Source organism: Nelumbo lutea, chromosome 4, assembly GCF_056320005.1.
Source record: "Nelumbo lutea isolate HS-2025 chromosome 4, American lotus-T2T, whole genome shotgun sequence".
Taxonomy (NCBI): Eukaryota; Viridiplantae; Streptophyta; class Magnoliopsida; order Proteales; family Nelumbonaceae; genus Nelumbo; species Nelumbo lutea.
Window position 1 is genome coordinate 51,929,185 of NC_142687.1, and position 23,614 is coordinate 51,952,798.

A 23,614-nucleotide genomic window follows, 5' to 3' on the forward strand; every position below is an offset into this window, starting at 1 on the left:
GCAAATAGTATATCAAAAATAAAATATTAATAAAATTGGGGTGCAACACGAGGACTTCCCAGGAGGTTACCCATCCTAGTACTACTGTCGCCCAAGCACGCTTAACTTCGGAGTACTGATTGTATCTGGTGCATTAGTGCTGGTATGATCGCACCCGTTTGCATCTTGTTCGCTGAAATCTTTATGCACTCCCTGTCTTGCTCCCCTTCATTAATTCCTTCAGATTTGAAAAAACGGTGTATGCAACTTTCCTCCCTTGGTAACCATGCACAAACTCCCAGGTGAGCGGAGTTATTCCTTTCTAGATCTGCCGCATCCCCGGATATATGCAGTAATATCGGGGGGCACACAATGCAGGACGAATGCCAAAAGACCGGTTTTGCACCGTTCCCATTCAGTAATGACGGTCGTGCCGCAAATGGTCCGAGTATCCGGCACGTTGTTTCCAGTTGTCTCGCCGAAACGACATATGGAATTTGCAAATAGTATATCAAAAATAAAATATTAATAAAATTGGGGTGCAACACGAGGACTTCCCAGGAGGTCACCCATCCTAGTACTACTCTCGCCGAAGCACGCTTAACTTCGGAGTTCTGATGGGATCCGGTGCATTAGTGCTGGTATGATCGCACCGGTTTTCTTCTTGTTCGCTTTAATCTTTATGCACTCACTATCTTGCTCCCCTCCATTAATTCTTTCAGACTTGAAAAAACGGTGTATGCAACTTTCCTCCCTTGGTAACCGTGCACAAGCTCCCAGGTGAGCGGAGTTATTCCTTTCTAGATCTGCCGCATCCTCGGATAAATGTAGTAATATCACGGGGCCCACAATGCACGACGAATGCCAAAAGCCCAGTTTTGCACCGTTCCCATTCAGTAATGACGGTCGTGCCGCAAATGGTCCGAGTATCCGGCACGTTGTTTCCAGTTGTTTCGCCGAAACGACAGATGGAATTTGCAAATAGTATATCAAAAATAAAATATTAATAAAATTGGGGTGCAAATGAGGACTTCCCAGGAGGTCACTCATCCTAGTACTACTGTCGCCCAAGCACGCTTAACTTCGGAGTTCTGATGGGATCCGGTGAATTAGTTCTGGTATGATCCCACCCGTTTGCTTCTTGTTCGTTTTAATCTTTATGCACTCACTATCTTGCTCCCCTCCATTAATTCCTTCAGACTTGAAAAAACGGTGTATGCAACTTTCCTCCCTTGGTAACCGTGCACAAGCTCCAAGGTGAGCGGAGTTATTCCTTTCTAGATCTGTCGCTGCCCCGGATAAATGTAGTAAAATCGTGGGGCCCACAATGCACGACGAATGCCTAAAGCCCGGTTTTGCACCGTTCCCATTCAGTAATGACGGTCGTGCCGCAAATGGTCCGAGTATCCGGCGCTTTGTTTCCAGTTGTCTCGCCGAAACGACATATGGAATTTGCAAATAATATATCAAAAATAAAATATTAATAAAATTGAGGTGCAACACGAGGACTTCCAAGGAGGTCACCCATCCTAGTACTACTCTCGCCCAAGCACACTTAACTTCGGAGTTCTGATGGGATCCGGTGCATTAGTGCTGGTATGATCGCACCCGTTTGCATCATGTTCGCAGAAATCTTTATGCACTCACTGTCTTGCTCCCCTCCATTAATCCTTTCAGATTTGAAAAAACGGTGTATGCAACTTTCCTCCCTTGGTAACCGTGCACAAGCTCCCAGGTGAGCGGAGTTATTCCTTTGTAGATCTACCGCATCCCCGGATAAATGTTGTAATATCATGGGGCCCACAATGCACGACGAATGCCAAACGCCCGGTTTTGCACCGTTCCCATTCAGTAATGACAGTCGTTCCCCAAATGGTCCGAGTATTCGGCACGTTGTTTCCTGTTGTCTCGCCGAAACGACATATGGAATTTGCATATAGTATATCAAAAATAAAATATTAATAAAATTGGGGTGCAACACGATTACTTCCCTGGAGGTCACCCATCCTAGTACTACTCACGCCCAAGCACGCTTAACTTCGGAGTTCTGATGGGATCCGGTGCATTAGTGCTGGTATGATCGCACCCGTTTGCATCTTGTTCGCAGAAATCTTTATGCACTCACTGTCTTGCTCCCCTCCATTAATCCTTTCAGATTTGAAAAAACGGTGTAATCAAATTTCCTCCCTTGGTAACCGTGCACAAGCTCCCAGTTGAGCGGAGTTATTCCTTAGAAGATCTGCCGCATCCCCGAATAAATGTTGTAATATCGCGGGGCCCACAATGCACGACGAATGCCAAAAGCCCGGTTTTGCACCGTTCCCATTCAGTAATGACGGTCGTTCCGCAAATGGTCCGAGTATCCGGCACGTTGTTTCCTGTTGTCTCGCCGAAACGACATATGGAATTTGCAAATAGTATATCAAAAATAAAATATTAATAAAATTGGGGTGCAACACGAGGACTTCCCAGGAGGTCACCCATCCTAGTACTACTCTCGCCCAAGCACGCTTAACTTCGGAGTTCTGATGGGATCCGGTGCATTAGTGCTGGTACGATCGCACCCGTTTGCTTCTTGTTCGTTTAAATCTTTATGCACTCACTATCTTGCTCCCCTCCATTAATTCCTTCAGACTTGAAAAAATGGTGTATGCAACTTTCCTCCCTTGGTAACCGTGCACAAGCACCAAGGTGAGCGGAGTTATTCCTTTCTAGATCTGTCCATGCCCCCGATAAATGTAGTAAAATCGCGGGGCCCACAATGCACGACGAATGCCTAAAGCCCGGTTTTACACCGTTCCCATTCAGTAATGACGGTCGTGCCGCAAATGGTCCGAGTATCCGGCGCTTTGTTTCCAGTTGTCTCGCCGAAACAACATATGGAATTTGCAAATAATTTATCAGAAATGAAATATTAATAAAATGGAGGTGCAACACGAGGACTTCCAAGGAGGTCACCCATCCTAGTACTACTCTCGCCCAAGCACACTTAACTTCGGAGTTCTGATGTGATCCGGTGCATTAGTGCTGGTATGATCGCACCCGTTTGCATCTTGTTCGCAGAAATCTTTATGCACTCACTGTCTTGCTCCCCTCTATTAATCCCTTCAGATTTGAAAAAACGGTGTATGCAACTTTCCTCCCTTGGTAACCGTGCACAAGCTCCCAGGTGAGCGGAGTTATTCCTTTGTAGATCTGCCGCATCCCCGGATAAATGTTGTAATATCAAGGGGCCCACAATGCACGACGAATGCCAAACGCCCGGTTTTGCAACGTTCCCATTCAGTGATGACGGTCGTTCCCCAAATGGTCCGAGTATCCGGCACGTTGTTTCCTGTTGTCTCGCCGAAACGACATATGGAATTTGCAAATAGTATATCAAAAATAAAATATTTATAAAATTGGGGTGCAACACGAGGACTTCCCAGGTCACCCATCCTAGTACTACTCTCGCCCAAGCACGCTTAACTTCGGAGTTCTGATGGGATCCGGTGCATTAGTGCTGGTATGATCGCACCCGTTTGCTTCTTGTTCGCTTTAATCTTTATGCACTCACTATCTTGCTCCCCTCCATTAATTCTTTTAGACTTGAAAAAATGGTGTATGCAACTTTCCTCCCTTGGTAACCGTGCACAAGCTCCCAGGTGAGCGGAGTTAGTCCTTTCTAGATCTGTCGCTGCCCCGGATAAATGTAGTAATATCGCGGGGCCCACAATGCACGACGAATGCCAAAAGACCGGTTTTGCACCGTTCCCATTCAGTAATGACGGTCGTGCCGCAGATGGTCCGAGTATCCGGCACGTTGTTTCCAGTTGTCTCGCCGAAACGACGTATGGAATTTGCAAATAGTATATCAAAAATAAAATATTAATAAAATTGGGTTGCAACACGAGGACTTCCCAGGAGGTCACCCGTCCTAGTACTTCTCTCGCCCAAGCACGCTTAACTTCGGAGTTCTGATGGGATCCGGTGCATTAGTGCTGGTATGATCGCACCGGTTTTCTTCTTGTTCGCTTTAATCTTTATGCACTCACTATCTTGCTCCCCTCCATTAATTCTTTCAGACTTGAAAAAACGGTGTATGCAACTTTCCTCCCTTGGTAACCGTGCACGAGCTCCCAGGTGAGCGGAGTTATTCCTTTCAAGATCTGCCGCATCCCCGGATAAATGTAGTTATATCGCGGGGCCCACAATGCACGACGAATGCCTAAAGCCCAGTTTTGCACCGTTCCCATTCAGTAATGACGGTCGTGCCGCAAATGGTCCGAGTATCCGGCACGTTGTTTCCAGTTGTCTCGCCGAAACGACATATGGAATTTGCAAATAGTATATCAAAAATAAAATATTAATAAAATTGGGGTGCAACACGAGGAATTCCGAGGAGGTTACCCATCCTAGTACTACTCTCGCCCAAGCACGCTTAACTTCGGAGTACTGATTGTATCCGGTGCATTAGTGCGGGTATGATCGCACCCGTTTGCATCTTGTTCGCTGAAATCTTTATGCACTCCCTGTATTGCTCCCCTTCATTAATTCCTTCAGATTTGAAAAAACGGTGTATGCAACTTTCCTCCCTTGGTAACCATGCACAAACTCTCAGGTGAGCGGAGTTATTCCTTTCTAGATCTGCCGCATCCCCGGATAAATGTTGTAATATCATGGGGCCCACAATGCACGACGAATGCCAAACGCCCGGTTTTGCACCGTTCCCATTCAGTAATGACGGTCGTGCCGCAAATGGTCCGAGTATCCGGCACGTTGTTTCCAGTTGTCTCGCCGAAACGACATATGGAATTTGCAAATAGTATATCAAAAATAAAATATTAATAAAATTGGGGTGCAACACGAGGACTTCCCAGGAGGTTACCCATCCTAGTACTACTGTCGCCCAAGCACGCTTAACTTCGGAGTACTGATTGTATCTGGTGCATTAGTGCTGGTATGATCGCACCCGTTTGCATCTTGTTCGCTGAAATCTTTATGCACTCCCTGTCTTGCTCCCCTTCATTAATTCCTTCAGATTTGAAAAAACGGTGTATGCAACTTTCCTCCCTTGGTAACCATGCACAAACTCCCAGGTGAGCGGAGTTATTCCTTTCTAGATCTGCCGCATCCCCGGATATATGCAGTAATATCGCGGGGCACACAATGCAGGACGAATGCCAAAAGACCGGTTTTGCACCGTTCCCATTCAGTAATGACGGTCGTGCCGCAAATGGTCCGAGTATCCGGCACGTTGTTTCCAGTTGTCTCGCCGAAACGACATATGGAATTTGCAAATAGTATATCAAAAATAAAATATTAATAAAATTGGGGTGCAACACGAGGACTTCCCAGGAGGTCACCCATCCTAGTACTACTCTCGCCGAAGCACGCTTAACTTCGGAGTTCTGATGGGATCCGGTGCATTAGTGCTGGTATGATCGCACCGGTTTTCTTCTTGTTCGCTTTAATCTTTATGCACTCACTATCTTGCTCCCCTCCATTAATTCTTTCAGACTTGAAAAAACGGTGTATGCAACTTTCCTCCCTTGGTAACCGTGCACAAGCTCCCAGGTGAGCGGAGTTATTCCTTTCTAGATCTGCCGCATCCCCGGATAAATGTAGTAATATCGAGGTGCCCACAATGCACTACGAATGCCAAAAGCCCAGTTTTGCACCGTTCCCATTCATTAATGACGGTCGTGCCGCAAATGGTCCGAGTATCCGGCACGTTGTTTCCAGTTGTCTCGCCGAAACGACATATGGAATTTGCAAATAGTATATCAAAAATAAAATATTAATAAAATTGGGGTGCAACACGAGGACTTCCCAGGAGGTTACCCATCCTAGTACTACTGTCGCCCAAGCACGCTTAACTTCGGAGTACTGATTGTATCTGGTGCATTAGTGCTGGTATGATCGCACCCGTTTGCATCTTGTTCGCTGAAATCTTTATGCACTCCCTGTCTTGCTCCCCTTCATTAATTCCTTCAGATTTGAAAAAACGGTGTATGCAACTTTCCTCCCTTGGTAACCATGCACAAACTCCCAGGTGAGCGGAGTTATTCCTTTCTAGATCTGCCGCATCCCCGGATAAATGCAGTAATATCGCGGGGCCCACAATGCAGGACGAATGCCAAAAGCCAGGTTTTGCACCGTTCCCATTCGTTAATGACGGTCGTGCCGCAAATGGTCCGAGTATCCGGCTCGTTGTTTCCAGTTGTCTCGCCGAAACGACATATGGAATTTGCAAATAGTATATCAAAAATAAAATATTAATAAAATTGGGGTGCAACACGAGGACTTCCCAGGAGGTCACCCATCCTAGTACTACTCTCGCCCAAGCACGCTTAACTTCGGAGTCCTGATGGGATCCGGTGCATTAGTGCTGGTATGATCGCACCCGTTTGCTTCTTGTTCGCTTTAATCTTTATGCACTCACTATCTTGCTCCCCTCCATTAATCCTTTCAGACTTGAAAAAACGGTGTATGCAAATTTCCTCCCTTGGTAACCGTGCACAAGCTCCCAGCTGAGCGGAGTTATTCCTTTCTAGATCTGCCGCATCCCCGGATAAATGTAGTAATATCGCGGGGCCCACAATGCACTACGAATGCCAAAAGCCCAGTTTTGCACCGTTCCCATTTAGTAATGACGGTCGTGCCGCAAATGGTCCGAGTATCCGGCACGTTGTTTCCAGTTGTCTCGCCGAAACGACATATGGAATTTGCAAATAGTACATCAAAAATAAAATATTAATAAAATTGGGGTGCAACACGAGGACTTCCCAGGAGGTTACCCATCCTAGTACTACTGTCGCCCAAGCACGCTTAACTTCGGAGTACTGATTGTATCTGGTGCATTAGTGCTGGTATGATCGCACCCGTTTGCATCTTGTTCGCTGAAATCTTTATGCACTCCCTGTCTTGCTCCCCTTCATTAATTCCTTCAGATTTGAAAAAACGGTGTATGCAACTTTCCTCCCTTGGTAACCATGCACAAACTCTCAGGTGAGCGGAGTTATTCCTTTCTAAATCTGCCGCATCCCCGGATAAATGCAGTAATATCGCGAGGCCCACAATGCAGGACGAATGCCAAAAGCCAGGTTTTGCACCGTTCCCATTCGTTAATGACGGTCGTGCCGCAAATGGTCCGAGTATCCGGCTCGTTGTTTCCAGTTGTCTCGCCGAAACGACATATGGAATTTGCAAATAGTATATCAAAAATAAAATATTAATAAAATTGGGGTGCAACACGAGGACTTCCCAGGACGTCACCCATCCTATTACTACTCTCGCCCAAGCACGCTTAACTTCGGAGTCCTGATGGGATCCGGTTCATTAGTGCTGGTATGATCGCACCCGTTTGCTTCTTGTTCGCTTTAATCTTTATGCACTCACTATCTTGCTCCCCTCCATTAATTCTTTCAGACTTGAAAAAACGGTGTATGCAACTTTCCTCCCTTGGTAACCGTGCACAAGCTCCCAGGTGAGCGGAGTTATTCCTTTCTAGATCTGCCGCATCCTCGGATAAATGTAGTAATATCACGGGGCCCACAATGCACGACGAATGCCAAAAGCCCAGTTTTGCACCGTTCCCATTCAGTAATGACGGTCGTGCCGCAAATGGTCCGAGTATCCGGCACGTTGTTTCCAGTTGTCTCGCCGAAACGACAGATGGAATTTGCAAATAGTATATCACAAATAAAATATTAATAAAATTGGGGTGCAAATGAGGACTTCCAGGAGGTCACCCATCCTAGTACTACTCTCGCCCAAGCACGCTTAACTTCGGAGTTCTGATGGGATCCGGTGAATTAGTTCTGGTATGATCCCACCCGTTTGCATCTTGTTCGTATAAATCTTTATGCACTCACTATCTTGCTCCCCTCCATTAATCCCTTCAGACTTGAAAAAACGGTGTATGCAACTTTCCTCCCTTGGTAACCGTGCACAAGCTCCCAGGTGAGCGGAGTTATTCCTTTCTAGATCTGTCGCTGCCCCGGATAAATGTAGTAAAATCGTGGGGCCCACAATGCACGACGAATGCCTAAAGCCCGGTTTTGCACCGTTCCCATTCAGTAATGACGGTCGTGCCGCAAATGGTCCGAGTATCCGGCGCTTTGTTACCAGTTGTCTCGCCGAAACGACATATGGAATTTGCAAATAATATATCAAAAATAAAATATTAATAAAATTGAGGTGCAACACGAGGACTTCCAAGGAGGTCACCCATCCTAGTACTACTCTCGCCCAAGCACACTTAACTTCGGAGTTCTGATGGGATCCGGTGCATTAGTGCTGGTATGATCGCACCCGTTTGCATCATGTTCGCAGAAATCATTATGCACTCACTGTCTTGCTCCCCTCCATTAATCCTTTCAGATTTGAAAAAACGGTGTATGCAACTTTCCTCCCTTGGTAACCGTGCACAAGCTCCCAGGTGAGCGGAGTTATTCCTTTGTAGATCTACCGCATCCCCGGATAAATGTTGTAATATCATGGGGCCCACAATGCACGACGAATGCCAAACGCCCGGTTTTGCACCGTTCCCATTCAGTAATGACAGTCGTTCCCCAAATGGTCCGAGTATCCGGCACGTTGTTTCCAGTTGTCTCGCCGAAACGACATATGGAATTTGCATATAGTATATCAAAAATAAAATATTAATAAAATTGGGGTGCAACACGATTACTTCCCTGGAGGTCACCCATCCTAGTACTACTCACGCCCAAGCACGCTTAACTTCGGAGTTCTGATGGGATCCGGTGCATTAGTGCTGGTATGATCGCACCCGTTTGCATCTTGTTCGCAGAAATCTTTATGCACTCACTGTCTTGCTCCCCTCCATTAATCCTTTCAGATTTGAAAAAACGGTGTAATCAAATTTCCTCCCTTGGTAACCGTGCACAAGCTCCCAGTTGAGCGGAGTTATTCCTTAGAAGATCTGCCGCATCCCCGGATAAATGTTGTAATATCGCGGGGCCCACAATGCACGACGAATGCCAAAAGCCCGGTTTTGCACCGTTCCCATTCAGTAATGACGGTCGTTCCGCAAATGGTCCGAGTATCCGGCACGTTGTTTCCAGTTGTCTCGCCGAAACGACATATGGAATTTGCAAATAGTATATCAAAAATAAAATATTAATAAAATTGGGGTGCAACACGAGGACTTCCCAGGAGGTCACCCATCCTAGTACTACTCTCGCCCAAGCACGCTTAACTTCCGAGTTCTGATGGGATCCGGTGCATTAGTGCTGGTACGATCGCACCCGTTTGCTTCTTGTTCGTTTAAATCTTTATGCACTCACTATCTTGCTCCCCTCCATTAATTCCTTCAGACTTGAAAAAATGGTGTATGCAACTTTCCTCCCTTGGTAACCGTGCACAAACACCAAGGTGAGCGGAGTTATTCCTTTCTAGATCTGTCCATGCCCCCGATAAATGTAGTAAAATCGCGGGGCCGACAATGCACGACGAATGCCTAAAGCCCGGTTTTACACCGTTCCCATTCAGTAATGACGGTCGTGCCGCAAATGGTCCGAGTATCCGGCGCTTTGTTTCCAGTTGTCTCGCCGAAACAACATATGGAATTTGCAAATAATTTATCAGAAATAAAATATTAATAAAATGGAGGTGCAACACGAGGACTTCCAAGGAGGTCACCCATCCTAGTACTACTCTCGCCCAAGCACACTTAACTTCGGAGTTCTGATGTGATCCGGTGCATTAGTGCTGGTATGATCGCACCCGTTTGCATCTTGTTCGCAGAAATCTTTATGCACTCACTGTCTTGCTCCCCTCTATTAATCCCTTCAGATTTGAAAAAACGGTGTATGCAACTTTCCTCCCTTGGTAACCGTGCACAAACTCCCAGGTGAGCGGAGTTATTCCTTTGTAGATCTGCCGCATCCCCGGATAAATGTTGTAATATCAAGGGGCCCACAATGCACGACGAATGCCAAACGCCCGGTTTTGCAACGTTCCCATTCAGTGATGACGGTCGTTCCCCAAATGGTCCGAGTATCCGGCACGTTGTTTCCTGTTGTCTCGCCGAAACGACATATGGAATTTGCAAATAGTATATCAAAAATAAAATATTTATAAAATTGGGGTGCAACACGAGGACTTCCCAGGTCACCCATCCTAGTACTACTCTCGCCCAAGCACGCTTAACTTCGGAGTTCTGATGGGATCCGGTGCATTAGTGCTGGTATGATCGCACCCGTTTGCTTCTTGTTCGCTTTAATCTTTATGCACTCACTATCTTGCTCCCCTCCATTAATTCTTTTAGACTTGAAAAAATGGTGTATGCAACTTTCCTCCCTTGGTAACCGTGCACAAGCTCCCAGGTGAGCGGAGTTAGTCCTTTCTAGATATGTCGCTGCCCCGGATAAATGTAGTAATATCGCGGGGCCCACAATGCACGACGAATGCCAAAAGACCGGTTTTGCACCGTTCCCATTCATTAATGACGGTCGTGCCGCAGATGGTCCGAGTATCCGGCACGTTGTTTCCAGTTGTCTCGCCGAAACGACGTATGGAATTTGCAAATAGTATATCAAAAATAAAATATTAATAAAATTGGGTTGCAACACGAGGACTTCCCAGGAGGTCACCCGTCCTAGTACTTCTCTCGCCCAAGCACGCTTAACTTCGGAGTTCTGATGGGATCCGGTGCATTAGTGCTGGTATGATCGCACCGGTTTTCTTCTTGTTCGCTTTAATCTTTATGCACTCACTATCTTGCTCCCCTCCATTAATTCTTTCAGACTTGAAAAAACGGTGTATGCAACTTTCCTCCCTTGGTAACCGTGCACGAGCTCCCAGGTGAGCGGAGTTATTCCTTTCAAGATCTGCCGCATCCCCGGATAAATGTAGTTATATCGCGGGGCCCACAATGCACGACGAATGCCAAAAGCCCAGTTTTGCACCGTTCCCATTCAGTAATGACGGTCGTGCCGCAAATGGTCCGAGTATCCAGCACGTTGTTTCCAGTTGTCTCGCCGAAACGACATATGGAATTTGCAAATAGTATATCAAAAATAAAATATTAATAAAATTGGGGTGCAACACGAGGACTTCCGAGGAGGTTACCCATCCTAGTACTACTCTCGCCCAAGCACGCTTAACTTCGGAGTACTGATTGTATCCGGTGCATTAGTGCGGGTATGATCGCACCCGTTTGCATCTTGTTCGCTGAAATCTTTATGCACTCCCTGTATTGCTCCCCTTCATTAATTCCTTCAGATTTGAAAAAACGGTGTATGCAACTTTCCTCCCTTGGTAACCATGCACAAACTCCCAGGTGAGCGGAGTTATTCCTTTCTAGATCTGCCGCATCCCCGGATAAATGTTGTAATATCATGGGGCCCACAATGCACGACGAATGCCAAACGCCCGGTTTTGCACCGTTCCCATTCAGTAATGACGGTCGTGCCGCAAATGGTCCGAGTATCTGGCACGTTGTTTCCAGTTGTCTCGCCGAAACGACATATGGAATTTGCAAATAGTATATCAAAAATAAAATATTAATAAAATTGGGGTGCAACACGAGGACTTCCTAGGAGGTTACCCATCCTAGTACTACTGTCGCCCAAGCACGCTTAACTTCGGAGTACTGATTGTATCTGGTGCATTAGTGCTGGTATGATCGCACCCGTTTGCATCTTGTTCGCTGAAATCTTTATGCACTCCCTGTCTTGCTCCCCTTCATTAATTCCTTCAGATTTGAAAAAACGGTGTATGCAACTTTCCTCCCTTGGTAACCATGCACAAACTCCCAGGTGAGCGGAGTTATTCCTTTCTAGATCTGCCGCATCCCCGAATAAATGCAGTAATATCGCGGGGCCCACAATGCAGGACGAATGCCAAAAGACCGGTTTTGCACCGTTCCCATTCAGTAATGACGGTCGTGCCGCAAATGGTCCGAGTATCCGGCACGTTGTTTCCAGTTGTCTCGCCGAAACGACATATGGAATTTGCAAATAGTATATTAAAAATAAAATATTAATAAAATTGGGGTGCAACACGAGGACTTCCCAGGAGGTCACCCATCCTAGTACTACTCTCGCCCAAGCACGCTTAACTTCGGAGTTCTGATGGGATCCGGTGCATTAGTCCTGGTATGATCGCACCCGTTTGCTCCTTGTTCGCTTTAATCTTTATGCACTCACTTTCTTGCTCCCCTCCATTAATTCTTTCAGACTTGAAAAAACGGTGCATGCAACTTTCCTCCCTTGGTAACCGTGCACAAGCTCCCAGGTGAGCGGAGTTATTCCTTTCTAGATCTGCCGCATCCCCGGATAAATGTAGTAATATCGCGGGGCCCACAATGCACTACGAATGCCAAAAGCCCAGTTTTGCACCGTTCCCATTCAGTAATGACGGTCGTGCCGCAAATGGTCCGAGTATCCGGCACGTTGTTTCCAGTTGTCTCGCCGAAACGACATATGGAATTTGCAAATAGTATATCAAAAATAAAATATTAATAAAATTGGGGTGCAACACGAGGACTTCCCAGGAGGTTACCCATCCTAGTACTACTGGCGCCCAAGCACGCTTAACTTCGGAGTACTGATTGTATCTGGTGCATTAGTGCTGGTATGATCGCACCCGTTTGCATCTTGTTCGCTGAAATCTTTATGCACTCCCTGTCTTGCTCCCCTTCATTAATTCCTTCAGATTTGAAAAAACGGTGTATGCAACTTTCCTCCCTTGGTAACCATGCACAAACACCCAGGTGAGAGGAGTTATTCCTTTCTAGATCTGCCGCATCCCCGGATAAATGCAGTAATATCGCGGGGCCCACAATGCAGGACGAATGCCAAAAGCCAGGTTTTGCACCGTTCTCATTCGTTAATGACGGTCGTGCCGCAAATGGTCCGAGTATCCGGCTCGTTGTTTCCAGTTGTCTCGCCGAAACGACATATGGAATTTGCAAATAGTATATCAAAAATAAAATATTAATAAAATTGGGGTGCAACACGAGGACTTCCCAGGAGGTCACCCATCCTATTACTACTCTCGCCCAAGCACGCTTAACTTCGGAGTCCTGATGGGATCCGGTGCATTAGTGCTGGTATGATCGCACCCGTTTGCTTTTTGTTCGCTTTAATCTTTATGCACTCACTATCTTGCTCCCCTCCATTAATTCTTTCAGACTTGAAAAAACGGTGTATGCAACTTTCCTCCCTTGGTAACCGTGCACAAGCTCCCAGGTGAGCGGAGTTATTCCTTTCTAGATCTGCCGCATCCTCGGATAAATGTAGTAATATCACGGGGCCCACAATGCACGACGAATGCCAAAAGCCCAGTTTTGCACCGTTCCCATTCAGTAATGACGGTCGTGCCGCAAATGGTCCGAGTATCCGGCACGTTGTTTCCAGTTGTCTCGCCGAAACGACATATGGAATTTGCAAATAGTATATCAAAAATAAAATATTAATAAAATTGGGGTGCAACATGAGGACTTCCCATGAGGTCACCCATCCTAGTACTACTCTCGCCCGAACACGCTTAACTTCGGAGTTCTGATGGGATCCGGTGCATTAGTGCTAGTATGATCGCACCCGTTTGCATCTTGTTCGCAGAAATCTTTATGCACTCACTGTCTTGCTCCCCTCCATTAATCCTTTCAGATTTGAAAAAATGGTGTATGCAAATTTCCTCCCTTGGTAACCGTGCACAAGCTCCCAGGTGAGCGGAGTTATTCCTTAGAAGATCTGCCGCATCCCCGGATAAATGTTGTAATATCGCGGGGCCCACAATGCACGACGAATGCCAAAAGCCCGGTTTTGCACCGTTCCCATTCAGTAATGAGGGTCGTTCCGCAAATGGTCCGAGTATCCGGCACGTTGTTTCCTGTTGTCTCGCCGAAACGACATATGGAATTTGCAAATAATATATCAGAAATAAAATATTAATAAAATTGAGGTGCAACACGAGGACTTCCAAGGAGGTCACCCATCCTAGTACTACTCTCGCCCAAGCACACTTAACTTCGGAGTTCTGATGGGATCCGGTGCATTAGTGCTGGTATGATCGCACCCGTTTGTATCTTGTTCGCAGAAACCTTTATGCACTCACTGTCTTGCTCCCCTCCATTAATCCTTTCAGATTTGAAAAAACGGTGTATGCAACTTTCCTCCCTTGGTAACCGTGCACAAGCTCCCAGGTGAGCGGAGTTATTCCTTTGTAGATCTGCCGCATCCCCGGATAAATGTTGTAATATCATGGGGCCCACAATGCACGACGAATGCCAAACGCCCGGTTTTGCACCGTTCCCATTCAGTAATGACGGTCGTGCCGCTAATGGTCCGAGTATCCGGCGCTTTGTTTCCAGTTGTCTCGCCGATCCTATTACTACTCTCGCCCAAGCACGCTTAACTTCGGAGTTCTGATGGGATCCGGTGCATTAGTGCTGGTATGATCGCACCCGTTTGTATCTTGTTCGCAGAAACCTTTATGCACTCACTGTCTTGCTCCCCTCCATTAATCCTTTCAGATTTGAAAAAACGGTGTATGCAACTTTCCTCCCTTGGTAACCGTGCACAAGCTCCCAGGTGAGCGGAGTTATTCCTTTGTAGATCTGCCGCATCCCCGGATAAATGTTGTAATATCATGGGGCCCACAATGCACGACGAATGCCAAACGCCCGGTTTTGCACCGTTCCCATTCAGTAATGACGGTCGTGCCGCTAATGGTCCGAGTATCCGGCGCTTTGTTTCCAGTTGTCTCGCCGATCCTATTACTACTCTCGCCCAAGCACGCTTAACTTCGGAGTCCTGATGGGATCCGGTGCATTAGTGCTAGTATGATCGCACCCGTTTGCATCTTGTTCGCAGAAATCTTTATGCACTCACTGTCTTGCTCCCCTCCATTAATCCTTTCAGATTTGAAAAAATGGTGTATGCAAATTTCCTCCCTTGGTAACCGTGCACAAGCTCCCAGGTGAGCGGAGTTATTCCTTAGAAGATCTGCCGCATCCCCGGATAAATGTTGTAATATCGCGGGGCCCACAATGCACGACGAATGCCAAAAGCCCGGTTTTGCACCGTTCCCATTCAGTAATGACGGTCGTTCCGCAAATGGTCCGAGTATCCGGCACGTTGTTTCCTGTTGTCTCGCCGAAACGACATATGGAATTTGCAAATAATATATCAGAAATAAAATATTAATAAAATTGAGGTGCAACACGAGGACTTCCAAGGAGGTCACCCATCCTAGTACTACTCTCGCCCAAGCACACTTAACTTCGGAGTTCTGATGGGATCCGGTGCATTAGTGCTGGTATGATCGCACCCGTTTGTATCTTGTTCGCAGAAACCTTTATGCACTCACTGTCTTGCTCCCCTCCATTAATCCTTTCAGATTTGAAAAAACGGTGTATGCAACTTTCCTCCCTTGGTAACCGTGCACAAGCTCCCAGGTGAGCGGAGTTATTCCTTTGTAGATCTGCCGCATCCCCGGATAAATGTTGTAATATCATGGGGCCCACAATGCACGACGAATGCCAAACGCCCGGTTTTGCACCGTTCCCATTCAGTAATGACGGTCGTGCCGCTAATGGTCCGAGTATCCGGCGCTTTGTTTCCAGTTGTCTCGCCGAAACGACATATGGAATTTGCAAATAATATATCAGAAATAAAATATTAATAAAATTGAGGTGCAACACGAGGACTTCCAAGGAGGTCACCCATCCTAGTACTACTCTCGCCCAAGCACACTTAACTTCGGAGTTCTGATGGGATCCGGTGCATATGTGCTGGTATGATCGCACCCGTTTGCATCTTGTTCGCAGAAATCTTTATGCACTCACTGTCTTGCTCCCCTCCATTAATCCTTTCCGATTTGAAAAAATGGTGTATGCAACTTTCCTCCCTTGGTAACCGTGCACAAGCTCCCAGGTGAGCGGAGTTATTCCTTTGTAGATCTGCCGCATCCCCGGATAAATTTTGTAATATCATGGGGCCCACAATGCACGACGAATGCCAAACGCCCGGTTTTGCACCGTTCCCATTCAGTAATGACGGTCGTGCCGGAAATGGTCCGTGTATCCGGCACGTTGTTTCCAGTTGTCTCGCCGAAACGACATATGGAATTTGCAAATAGTATATCAAAAATAAAATATTAATAAAATTGGGGTGCAACACGAGGACTTCCCAGCAGGTTACCCATCCTAGTACTACTGTCGCCCAAGCACGCTTAACTTCGGAGTACTGATTGTATCTGGTGCATTAGTGCTGGTATGATCGCACCCGTTTGCATCTTGTTCGCTGAAATCTTTATGCACTCCCGGTCTTGCTCCCCTTCATTAATTCCTTCAGATTTGAAAAAACGGTGTATGCAACTTTCCTCCCTTGGTAACCATGCACAAACTCCCAGGTGAGCGGAGTTATTCCTTTCTAGATCTGCCGCATCCCCGGATAAATGCAGTAATATCGCGGGGCCCACAATGCAGGACGAATGCCAAAAGACCGGTTTTGCACCGTTCCCATTCAGTAATGACGGTCGTGCCGCAAATGGTCCGAGTATCCGGCACGTTGTTTCCAGTTGTCTCGCCGAAATGACATATGGAATTTGCAAATAGTATATTAAAAATAAAATATTAATAAAATTGGGGTGCAACACGAGGACTTCCCAGGAGGTCACCCATCCTATTACTACTCTCGCCCAAGCACGCTTAACTTCGGAGTCCTGATGGGATCCGGTGCATTAGTGCTGGTATGATCGCACCCGTTTGCTTCTTGTTCGCTTTAATCTTTATGCACTCACTATCTTGCTCCCCTCCATTAATTCTTTCAGACTTGAAAAAACGGTGTATGCAACTTTCCTCCCTTGGTAACCGTGCACAAGCTCCCAGGTGAGCGGAGTTATTCCTTTCTAAATCTGCCGCATCCTCGGACAAATGTAGTAATATCACGGGGCCCACAATGCACGACGAATGCCAAAAGCCCAGTTTTGCACCGTTCCCATTCAGTAATGACGGTCGTGCCGCAAATGGTCCGAGTATCCGGCACGTTGTTTCCAGTTGTCTCGCCGAAACGACATATGGAATTTGCAAATAGTATATCAAAAATAAAATATTAATAAAATTGGGGTGCAACACGAGGACTTCCTAGGAGGTTACCCATCCTAGTACTACTGTCGCCCAAGCACGCTTAACTTCGGAGTACTGATTGTACTGGTGCATTAGTGCTGGTATGATCGCACCCGTTTGCATCTTGTTCGCTGAAATCTTTATGCACTCCCTGTCTTGCTCCCCTTCATTAATTCCTTCAGATTTGAAAAAACGGTGTATGCAACTTTCCTCCCTTGGTAACCATGCACAAACTCCCAGGTGAGCGGAGTTATTCCTTTCTAGATCTGCCGCATCCCCGGATAAATGCAGTAATATCGTGGGGCCCACAATGCAGGACGAATGCCAAAAGACCGGTTTTGCACCGTTCCCATTCGTTAATGACGGTGGTGCCGCAAATGGTCCGAGTATCCGGCACGTTGTTTCCAGTTGTCTCGCCGAAACGACATATGGAATTTGCAAATAGTATATTAAAAATAAAATATTAATAAAATTGGGGTGCAACACGAGGACTTCCCAGGAGGTCACCCATCCTAGTACTACTCTCGCCCAAGCACGCTTAACTTCGGAGTTCTGATGGGATCCGGTGCATTAGTGCTGGTATGATCGCACCGGTTTTCTTCTTGTTCGCTTTAATCTTTATGCACTCACTATCTTGCTCCCCTCCATTAATTCTTTCAGACTTGAAAAAACGGTGTATGCAACTTTCCTCCCTTGGTAACCGTGCACAAGCTCCCAGGTGAGCGGAGTTATTCCTTTCTAGATCTGCCGCATCCCCGGATAAATGTAGTAATATCGCGGGGCCCACAATGCACTACGAATGCCAAAAGCCCAGTTTTGCACCGTTCCCATTCAGTAAAGACGGTCGTGCCGCAAATGGTCCGAGTATCCGGCACGTTGTTTCCAGTTGTCTCGCCGAAACGACATATGGAATTTGCAAATAGTATATCAAAAATAAAATATTAATAAAATTGGGGTGCAACACGAGGACTTCCCAGGAGTTTACCCATCCTAGTACTACTGGCGCCCAAGCACGCTTAACTTCGGAGTACTGATTGTATCTGGTGCATTAGTGCTGGTATGATCGCACCCGTTTGCATCTTGTTCGCTGAAATCTTTATGCACTCCCTGTCTTGCTCCCCTTCATTAATTCCTTCAGATTTGAAAAAACGGTGTATGCAACTTTCCTCCCTTGGTAACCATGCACAAACTCCCAGGTGAGAGGAGTTATTCCTTTCTAGATCTGCCGCATCCCCGGATAAATGCAGTAATATCGCGGGGCCCACAATGCAGGACGAATGCCAAAAGCCAGGTTTTGCACCGTTCCCATTCGTTAATGACGGTCGTGCCGCAAATGGTCCGAGTATCCGGCTCGTTGTTTCCAGTTGTCTCGCCGAAACGACATATGGAATTTGCAAATAGTATATCAAAAATAAAATATTAATAAAATTGGGGTGCAACACGAGGACTTCCCAGGAGGTCACCCATCCTATTACTACTCTCGCCCAAGCACGCTTAACTTCGGAGTCCTGATGGGATCCGGTGCATTAGTGCTGGTATGATCGCACCCGTTTGCTTCTTGTTCGCTTTAATCTTTATGCACTCACTATCTTGCTCCCCTCCATTAATTCTTTCAGACTTGAAAAAACGGTGTATGCAACTTTCCTCCCTTGGTAACCGTGCACAAGCTCCCAGGTGAGCGGAGTTATTCCTTTCAAGATCTGCCGCATCCCCGGATAAATGTAGTTATATCGCGGGGCCCACAATGCACGACGAATGCCAAAAGCCCAGTTTTGCACCGTTCCCATTCAGTAATGACGGTCGTGCCGCAAATGGTCCGAGTATCCGGCACGTTGTTTCCAGTTGTCTCGCCGAAACGACATATGGAATTTGCAAATAGTATATCAAAAATAAAATATTAATAAAATTGGGGTGCAACACGAGGACTTCCGAGGAGGTTACCCATCCTAGTACTACTCTCGCCCAAGCACGCTTAACTTCGGAGTACTGATTGTATCCGGTGCATTAGTGCGGGTATGATCGCACCCGTTTGCATCTTGTTCGCTGAAATCTTTATGCACTCCCTGTCTTGCTCCCCTTCATTAATTCCTTCAGATTTGAAAAAACGGTGTATGCAACTTTCCTCCCTTGGTAACCATGCACAAACTCTCAGGTGAGCGGAGTTATTCCTTTCTAGATCTGCCGCATCCCCGGATAAATGTTGTAATATCATGGGGCCCACAATGCACGACGAATGCCAAACGCCCGGTTTTGCACCGTTCCCATTCAGTAATGACGGTCGTGCCGCAAATGGTCCGAGTATCTGGCACGTTGTTTCCAGTTGTCTCGCCGAAACGACATATGGAATTTGCAAATAGTATATCAAAAATAAAATATTAATAAAATTGGGGTGCAACACGAGGACTTCCTAGGAGGTTACCCATCCTAGTACTACTGTCGCCCAAGCACGCTTAACTTCGGAGTACTGATTGTATCTGGTGCATTAGTGCTGGTATGATCGCACCCGTTTGCATCTTGTTCGCTGAAATCTTTATGCACTCCCTGTCTTGCTCCCCTTCATTAATTCCTTCAGATTTGAAAAAACGGTGTATGCAACTTTCCTCCCTTGGTAACCATGCACAAACTCCAAGGTGAGCGGAGTTATTCCTTTCTAGATCTGCCGCATCCCCGGATAAATGCAGTAATATCGCGGGGCCCACAATGCAGGACGAATGCCAAAAGACCGGTTTTGCACCGTTCCCATTCAGTAATGACGGTCGTGCCGCAAATGGTCCGAGTATCCGGCACGTTGTTTCCAGTTGTCTCGCCGAAACGACATATGGAATTTGCAAATAGTATATCAAAAATAAAATATTAATAAAATTGGGGTGCAACACGAGGACTTCCCAGGAGGTTACCCATCCTAGTACTACTGGCGCCCAAGCACGCTTAACTTCGGAGTACTGATTGTATCTGGTGCATTAGTGCTGGTATGATCGCACCCGTTTGCATCTTGTTCGCTGAAATCTTTATGCACTCCCTGTCTTGCTCCCCTTCATTAATTCCTTCAGATTTGAAAAAACGGTGTATGCAACTTTTCTCCCTTGGTAACCATGCACAAACACCCAGGTGAGAGGAGTTATTCCTTTCTAGATCTGCCGCATCCCCGGATAAATGCAGTAATATCGCGGGGCCCACAATGCAGGACGAATGCCAAAAGCCAGGTTTTGCACCGTTCTCATTCGTTAATGACGGTCGTGCCGCAAATGGTCCGAGTATCCGGCTCGTTGTTTCCAGTTGTCTCGCCGAAACGACATATGGAATTTGCAAATAGTATATCAAAAATAAAATATTAATAAAATTGGGGTGCAACACGAGGACTTCCCAGGAGGTCACCCATCCTATTACTACTCTCGCCCAAGCACGCTTAACTTCGGAGTCCTGATGGGATCCGGTGCATTAGTGCTGGTATGATCGCACCCGTTTGCTTTTTGTTCGCTTTAATCTTTATGCACTCACTATCTTGCTCCCCTCCATTAATTCTTTCAGACTTGAAAAAACGGTGTATGCAACTTTCCTCCCTTGGTAACCGTGCACAAGCTCCCAGGTGAGCGGAGTTATTCCTTTCTAGATCTGCCGCATCCTCGGATAAATGTAGTAATATCACGGGGCCCACAATGCACGACGAATGCCAAAAGCCCAGTTTTGCACCGTTCCCATTCAGTAATGACGGTCGTGCCGCAAATGGTCCGAGTATCCGGCACGTTGTTTCCAGTTGTCTCGCCGAAACGACATATGGAATTTGCAAATAGTATATCAAAAATAAAATATTAATAAAATTGGGGTGCAACACGAGGACTTCCGAGGAGGTTACCCATCCTAGTACTACTCTCGCCCAAGCACGCTTAACTTCGGAGTACTGATTGTATCCGGTGCATTAGTGCGGGTATGATCGCACCCGTTTGCATCTTGTTCGCTGAAATCTTTATGCACTCCCTGTATTGCTCCCCTTCATTAATTCCTTCAGATTTGAAAAAACGGTGTATGCAACTTTCCTCCCTTGGTAACCATGCACAAACTCTCAGGTGAGCGGAGTTATTCCTTTCTAGATCTGCCGCATCCCCGGATAAATGTTGTAATATCATGGGGCCCACAATGCACGACGAATGCCAAACGCCCGGTTTTGCACCGTTCCCATTCAGTAATGACGGTCGTGCCGCAAATGGTCCGAGTATCTGGCACGTTGTTTCCAGTTGTCTCGCCGAAACGACATATGGAATTTGCAAATAGTATATCAAAAATAAAATATTAATAAAATTGGGGTGCAACACGAGGACTTCCTAGGAGGTTACCCATCCTAGTACTACTGTCGCCCAAGCACGCTTAACTTCGGAGTACTGATTGTATCTGGTGCATTAGTGCTGGTATGATCGCACCCGTTTGCATCTTGTTCGCTGAAATCTTTATGCACTCCCTGTCTTGCTCCCCTTCATTAATTCCTTCAGATTTGAAAAAACGGTGTATGCAACTTTCCTCCCTTGGTAACCATGCACAAACTCCAAGGTGAGCGGAGTTATTCCTTTCTAGATCTGCCGCATCCCCGGATAAATGCAGTAATATCGCGGGGCCCACAATGCAGGACGAATGCCAAAAGACCGGTTTTGCACCGTTCCCATTCAGTAATGACGGTCGTGCCGCAAATGGTCCGAGTATCCGGCACGTTGTTTCCAGTTGTCTCGCCGAAACGACATATGGAATTTGCAAATAGTATATCAAAAATAAAATATTAATAAAATTGGGGTGCAACACGAGGACTTCCCAGGAGGTTACCCATCCTATTACTACTGGCGCCCAAGCACGCTTAACTTCGGAGTACTGATTGTATCTGGTGCATTAGTGCTGGTATGATCGCACCCGTTTGCATCTTGTTCGCTGAAATCTTTATGCACTCCCTGTCTTGCTCCCCTTCATTAATTCCTTCAGATTTGAAAAAACGGTGTATGCAACTTTTCTCCCTTGGTAACCATGCACAAACACCCAGGTGAGAGGAGTTATTCCTTTCTAGATCTGCCGCATCCCCGGATAAATGCAGTAATATCGCGGGGCCCACAATGCAGGACGAATGCCAAAAGCCAGGTTTTGCACCGTTCTCATTCGTTAATGACGGTCGTGCCGCAAATGGTCCGAGTATCCGGCTCGTTGTTTCCAGTTGTCTCGCCGAAACGACATATGGAATTTGCAAATAGTATATCAAAAATAAAATATTAATAAAATTGGGGTGCAACACGAGGACTTCCCAGGAGGTCACCCATCCTATTACTACTCTCGCCCAAGCACGCTTAACTTCGGAGTCCTGATGGGATCCGGTGCATTAGTGCTGGTATGATCGCACCCGTTTGCTTTTTGTTCGCTTTAATCTTTATGCACTCACTATCTTGCTCCCCTCCATTAATTCTTTCAGACTTGAAAAAACGGTGTATGCAACTTTCCTCCCTTGGTAACCGTGCACAAGCTCCCAGGTGAGCGGAGTTATTCCTTTCTAGATCTGCCGCATCCTCGGATAAATGTAGTAATATCACGGGGCCCACAATGCACGACGAATGCCAAAAGCCCAGTTTTGCACCGTTCCCATTCAGTAATGACGGTCGTGCCGCAAATGGTCCGAGTATCCGGCACGTTGTTTCCAGTTGTCTCGCCGAAACGACATATGGAATTTGCAAATAGTATATCAAAAATAAAATATTAATAAAATTGGGGTGCAACACGAGGACTTCCCATGAGGTCACCCATCCTAGTACTACTCTCGCCCGAACACGCTTAACTTCGGAGTTCTGATGGGATCCGGTGCATTAGTGCTAGTATGATCGCACCCGTTTGCATCTTGTTCGCAGAAATCTTTATGCACTCACTGTCTTGCTCCCCTCCATTAATCCTTTCAGATTTGAAAAAACGGTGTATGCAAATTTCCTCCCTTGGTAACCGTGCACAAGCTCCCAGGTGAGCGGAGTTATTCCTTAGAAGATCTGCCGCATCCCCGGATAAATGTTGTAATATCGCGGGGCCCACAATGCACGACGAATGCCAAAAGCCCGGTTTTGCACCGTTCCCATTCAGTAATGACGGTCGTTCCGCAAATGGTCCGAGTATCCGGCACGTTGTTTCCTGTTGTCTCGCCGAAACGACATATGGAATTTGCAAATAATATATCAGAAATAAAATATTAATAAAATTGAGGTGCAACACGAGGACTTCCAAGGAGGTCACCCATCCTAGTACTACTCTCGCCCAAGCACACTTAACTTCGGAGTTCTGATTGTATCCGGTGCATTAGTGCGGGTATGATCGCACCCGTTTGCATCTTGTTCGCTGAAATCTTTATGCACTCCCTGTATTGCTCCCCTTCATTAATTCCTTCAGACTTGAAAAAACGGTGTATGCAACTTTCCTCCCTTGGTAACCATGCACAAACTCCCAGGTGAGCGGAGTTATTCCTTTCTAGATCTGCCGCATCCCCGGATAAATGTTGTAATATCACGGGGCCCACAATGCACGACGAATGCCAAACGCCCGGTTTTG

At 46.5% G+C, this 23,614-nt stretch overlaps 27 non-coding genes and 21 pseudogenes across 27 annotated transcripts; all 48 read right to left on the reverse strand.

Annotated features, from left to right (window-relative positions):
* Positions 1-37: 37 nt before the first annotated feature.
* On the reverse strand, positions 38-156 carry LOC148857956 (5S ribosomal RNA; annotated as a pseudogene).
* A 359-nt stretch (positions 157-515) lies between these two features.
* LOC148857957 (5S ribosomal RNA) lies at positions 516-634 on the reverse strand. Its single transcript, XR_016097462.1, has one exon. It is a non-coding gene; the product is annotated as a 5S ribosomal RNA (ribosomal RNA).
* Positions 635-993: 359 nt separating this feature from the next.
* On the reverse strand, positions 994-1,111 carry LOC148857958 (5S ribosomal RNA; annotated as a pseudogene).
* Positions 1,112-1,470: 359 nt separating this feature from the next.
* On the reverse strand, positions 1,471-1,589 carry LOC148857959 (5S ribosomal RNA). Its single transcript, XR_016096834.1, has one exon. It is a non-coding gene; the product is annotated as a 5S ribosomal RNA (ribosomal RNA).
* A 359-nt stretch (positions 1,590-1,948) lies between these two features.
* LOC148857960 (5S ribosomal RNA) lies at positions 1,949-2,067 on the reverse strand. The gene has a single exon (XR_016097126.1). It is a non-coding gene; the product is annotated as a 5S ribosomal RNA (ribosomal RNA).
* Positions 2,068-2,426: 359 nt separating this feature from the next.
* Positions 2,427-2,545, reverse strand: LOC148857961 (5S ribosomal RNA). The gene has a single exon (XR_016096144.1). It is a non-coding gene; the product is annotated as a 5S ribosomal RNA (ribosomal RNA).
* A 359-nt stretch (positions 2,546-2,904) lies between these two features.
* On the reverse strand, positions 2,905-3,023 carry LOC148857962 (5S ribosomal RNA). Its single transcript, XR_016097423.1, has one exon. It is a non-coding gene; the product is annotated as a 5S ribosomal RNA (ribosomal RNA).
* Positions 3,024-3,382: 359 nt separating this feature from the next.
* LOC148857963 (5S ribosomal RNA) lies at positions 3,383-3,498 on the reverse strand. The gene has a single exon (XR_016097212.1). It is a non-coding gene; the product is annotated as a 5S ribosomal RNA (ribosomal RNA).
* Positions 3,499-3,857: 359 nt separating this feature from the next.
* On the reverse strand, positions 3,858-3,976 carry LOC148857964 (5S ribosomal RNA). Its single transcript, XR_016097523.1, has one exon. It is a non-coding gene; the product is annotated as a 5S ribosomal RNA (ribosomal RNA).
* A 359-nt stretch (positions 3,977-4,335) lies between these two features.
* LOC148857965 (5S ribosomal RNA) lies at positions 4,336-4,454 on the reverse strand (annotated as a pseudogene).
* Positions 4,455-4,813: 359 nt separating this feature from the next.
* Positions 4,814-4,932, reverse strand: LOC148857966 (5S ribosomal RNA; annotated as a pseudogene).
* Positions 4,933-5,291: 359 nt separating this feature from the next.
* Positions 5,292-5,410, reverse strand: LOC148857967 (5S ribosomal RNA). The gene has a single exon (XR_016097463.1). It is a non-coding gene; the product is annotated as a 5S ribosomal RNA (ribosomal RNA).
* A 359-nt stretch (positions 5,411-5,769) lies between these two features.
* LOC148857968 (5S ribosomal RNA) lies at positions 5,770-5,888 on the reverse strand (annotated as a pseudogene).
* Positions 5,889-6,247: 359 nt separating this feature from the next.
* Positions 6,248-6,366, reverse strand: LOC148857969 (5S ribosomal RNA). Its single transcript, XR_016095898.1, has one exon. It is a non-coding gene; the product is annotated as a 5S ribosomal RNA (ribosomal RNA).
* Positions 6,367-6,725: 359 nt separating this feature from the next.
* On the reverse strand, positions 6,726-6,844 carry LOC148857970 (5S ribosomal RNA; annotated as a pseudogene).
* Positions 6,845-7,203: 359 nt separating this feature from the next.
* Positions 7,204-7,322, reverse strand: LOC148857971 (5S ribosomal RNA; annotated as a pseudogene).
* A 359-nt stretch (positions 7,323-7,681) lies between these two features.
* On the reverse strand, positions 7,682-7,798 carry LOC148857972 (5S ribosomal RNA; annotated as a pseudogene).
* Positions 7,799-8,157: 359 nt separating this feature from the next.
* LOC148857973 (5S ribosomal RNA) lies at positions 8,158-8,276 on the reverse strand. Its single transcript, XR_016096835.1, has one exon. It is a non-coding gene; the product is annotated as a 5S ribosomal RNA (ribosomal RNA).
* A 359-nt stretch (positions 8,277-8,635) lies between these two features.
* Positions 8,636-8,754, reverse strand: LOC148857974 (5S ribosomal RNA). Its single transcript, XR_016097127.1, has one exon. It is a non-coding gene; the product is annotated as a 5S ribosomal RNA (ribosomal RNA).
* Positions 8,755-9,113: 359 nt separating this feature from the next.
* Positions 9,114-9,232, reverse strand: LOC148857975 (5S ribosomal RNA). The gene has a single exon (XR_016097141.1). It is a non-coding gene; the product is annotated as a 5S ribosomal RNA (ribosomal RNA).
* Positions 9,233-9,591: 359 nt separating this feature from the next.
* Positions 9,592-9,710, reverse strand: LOC148857976 (5S ribosomal RNA). The gene has a single exon (XR_016097424.1). It is a non-coding gene; the product is annotated as a 5S ribosomal RNA (ribosomal RNA).
* A 359-nt stretch (positions 9,711-10,069) lies between these two features.
* Positions 10,070-10,185, reverse strand: LOC148857977 (5S ribosomal RNA). Its single transcript, XR_016097213.1, has one exon. It is a non-coding gene; the product is annotated as a 5S ribosomal RNA (ribosomal RNA).
* A 359-nt stretch (positions 10,186-10,544) lies between these two features.
* On the reverse strand, positions 10,545-10,663 carry LOC148857978 (5S ribosomal RNA). Its single transcript, XR_016097524.1, has one exon. It is a non-coding gene; the product is annotated as a 5S ribosomal RNA (ribosomal RNA).
* Positions 10,664-11,022: 359 nt separating this feature from the next.
* LOC148857979 (5S ribosomal RNA) lies at positions 11,023-11,141 on the reverse strand (annotated as a pseudogene).
* A 359-nt stretch (positions 11,142-11,500) lies between these two features.
* LOC148857980 (5S ribosomal RNA) lies at positions 11,501-11,619 on the reverse strand (annotated as a pseudogene).
* Positions 11,620-11,978: 359 nt separating this feature from the next.
* On the reverse strand, positions 11,979-12,097 carry LOC148857981 (5S ribosomal RNA). Its single transcript, XR_016096124.1, has one exon. It is a non-coding gene; the product is annotated as a 5S ribosomal RNA (ribosomal RNA).
* Positions 12,098-12,456: 359 nt separating this feature from the next.
* LOC148857982 (5S ribosomal RNA) lies at positions 12,457-12,575 on the reverse strand (annotated as a pseudogene).
* Positions 12,576-12,934: 359 nt separating this feature from the next.
* LOC148857983 (5S ribosomal RNA) lies at positions 12,935-13,053 on the reverse strand. Its single transcript, XR_016096913.1, has one exon. It is a non-coding gene; the product is annotated as a 5S ribosomal RNA (ribosomal RNA).
* Positions 13,054-13,412: 359 nt separating this feature from the next.
* Positions 13,413-13,531, reverse strand: LOC148857984 (5S ribosomal RNA). Its single transcript, XR_016097631.1, has one exon. It is a non-coding gene; the product is annotated as a 5S ribosomal RNA (ribosomal RNA).
* Positions 13,532-13,890: 359 nt separating this feature from the next.
* LOC148857985 (5S ribosomal RNA) lies at positions 13,891-14,009 on the reverse strand. Its single transcript, XR_016096836.1, has one exon. It is a non-coding gene; the product is annotated as a 5S ribosomal RNA (ribosomal RNA).
* Positions 14,010-15,144: 1,135 nt separating this feature from the next.
* LOC148857986 (5S ribosomal RNA) lies at positions 15,145-15,263 on the reverse strand. The gene has a single exon (XR_016096838.1). It is a non-coding gene; the product is annotated as a 5S ribosomal RNA (ribosomal RNA).
* Positions 15,264-15,622: 359 nt separating this feature from the next.
* On the reverse strand, positions 15,623-15,741 carry LOC148857987 (5S ribosomal RNA). The gene has a single exon (XR_016096609.1). It is a non-coding gene; the product is annotated as a 5S ribosomal RNA (ribosomal RNA).
* A 359-nt stretch (positions 15,742-16,100) lies between these two features.
* On the reverse strand, positions 16,101-16,219 carry LOC148857988 (5S ribosomal RNA; annotated as a pseudogene).
* Positions 16,220-16,578: 359 nt separating this feature from the next.
* On the reverse strand, positions 16,579-16,697 carry LOC148857989 (5S ribosomal RNA). Its single transcript, XR_016096914.1, has one exon. It is a non-coding gene; the product is annotated as a 5S ribosomal RNA (ribosomal RNA).
* A 359-nt stretch (positions 16,698-17,056) lies between these two features.
* On the reverse strand, positions 17,057-17,174 carry LOC148857990 (5S ribosomal RNA; annotated as a pseudogene).
* Positions 17,175-17,533: 359 nt separating this feature from the next.
* Positions 17,534-17,652, reverse strand: LOC148857991 (5S ribosomal RNA). The gene has a single exon (XR_016096178.1). It is a non-coding gene; the product is annotated as a 5S ribosomal RNA (ribosomal RNA).
* Positions 17,653-18,011: 359 nt separating this feature from the next.
* LOC148857992 (5S ribosomal RNA) lies at positions 18,012-18,130 on the reverse strand (annotated as a pseudogene).
* Positions 18,131-18,489: 359 nt separating this feature from the next.
* On the reverse strand, positions 18,490-18,608 carry LOC148857993 (5S ribosomal RNA). The gene has a single exon (XR_016096915.1). It is a non-coding gene; the product is annotated as a 5S ribosomal RNA (ribosomal RNA).
* Positions 18,609-18,967: 359 nt separating this feature from the next.
* On the reverse strand, positions 18,968-19,086 carry LOC148857994 (5S ribosomal RNA; annotated as a pseudogene).
* Positions 19,087-19,445: 359 nt separating this feature from the next.
* Positions 19,446-19,564, reverse strand: LOC148857995 (5S ribosomal RNA; annotated as a pseudogene).
* Positions 19,565-19,923: 359 nt separating this feature from the next.
* LOC148857996 (5S ribosomal RNA) lies at positions 19,924-20,042 on the reverse strand (annotated as a pseudogene).
* A 359-nt stretch (positions 20,043-20,401) lies between these two features.
* LOC148857997 (5S ribosomal RNA) lies at positions 20,402-20,520 on the reverse strand. The gene has a single exon (XR_016096916.1). It is a non-coding gene; the product is annotated as a 5S ribosomal RNA (ribosomal RNA).
* A 359-nt stretch (positions 20,521-20,879) lies between these two features.
* Positions 20,880-20,998, reverse strand: LOC148857998 (5S ribosomal RNA; annotated as a pseudogene).
* A 359-nt stretch (positions 20,999-21,357) lies between these two features.
* LOC148857999 (5S ribosomal RNA) lies at positions 21,358-21,476 on the reverse strand (annotated as a pseudogene).
* Positions 21,477-21,835: 359 nt separating this feature from the next.
* On the reverse strand, positions 21,836-21,954 carry LOC148858000 (5S ribosomal RNA; annotated as a pseudogene).
* A 359-nt stretch (positions 21,955-22,313) lies between these two features.
* On the reverse strand, positions 22,314-22,432 carry LOC148858001 (5S ribosomal RNA). Its single transcript, XR_016096918.1, has one exon. It is a non-coding gene; the product is annotated as a 5S ribosomal RNA (ribosomal RNA).
* A 359-nt stretch (positions 22,433-22,791) lies between these two features.
* On the reverse strand, positions 22,792-22,910 carry LOC148858002 (5S ribosomal RNA). Its single transcript, XR_016096574.1, has one exon. It is a non-coding gene; the product is annotated as a 5S ribosomal RNA (ribosomal RNA).
* A 359-nt stretch (positions 22,911-23,269) lies between these two features.
* Positions 23,270-23,388, reverse strand: LOC148858003 (5S ribosomal RNA; annotated as a pseudogene).
* Between the last annotated feature and the right edge of the window lie 226 nt (positions 23,389-23,614).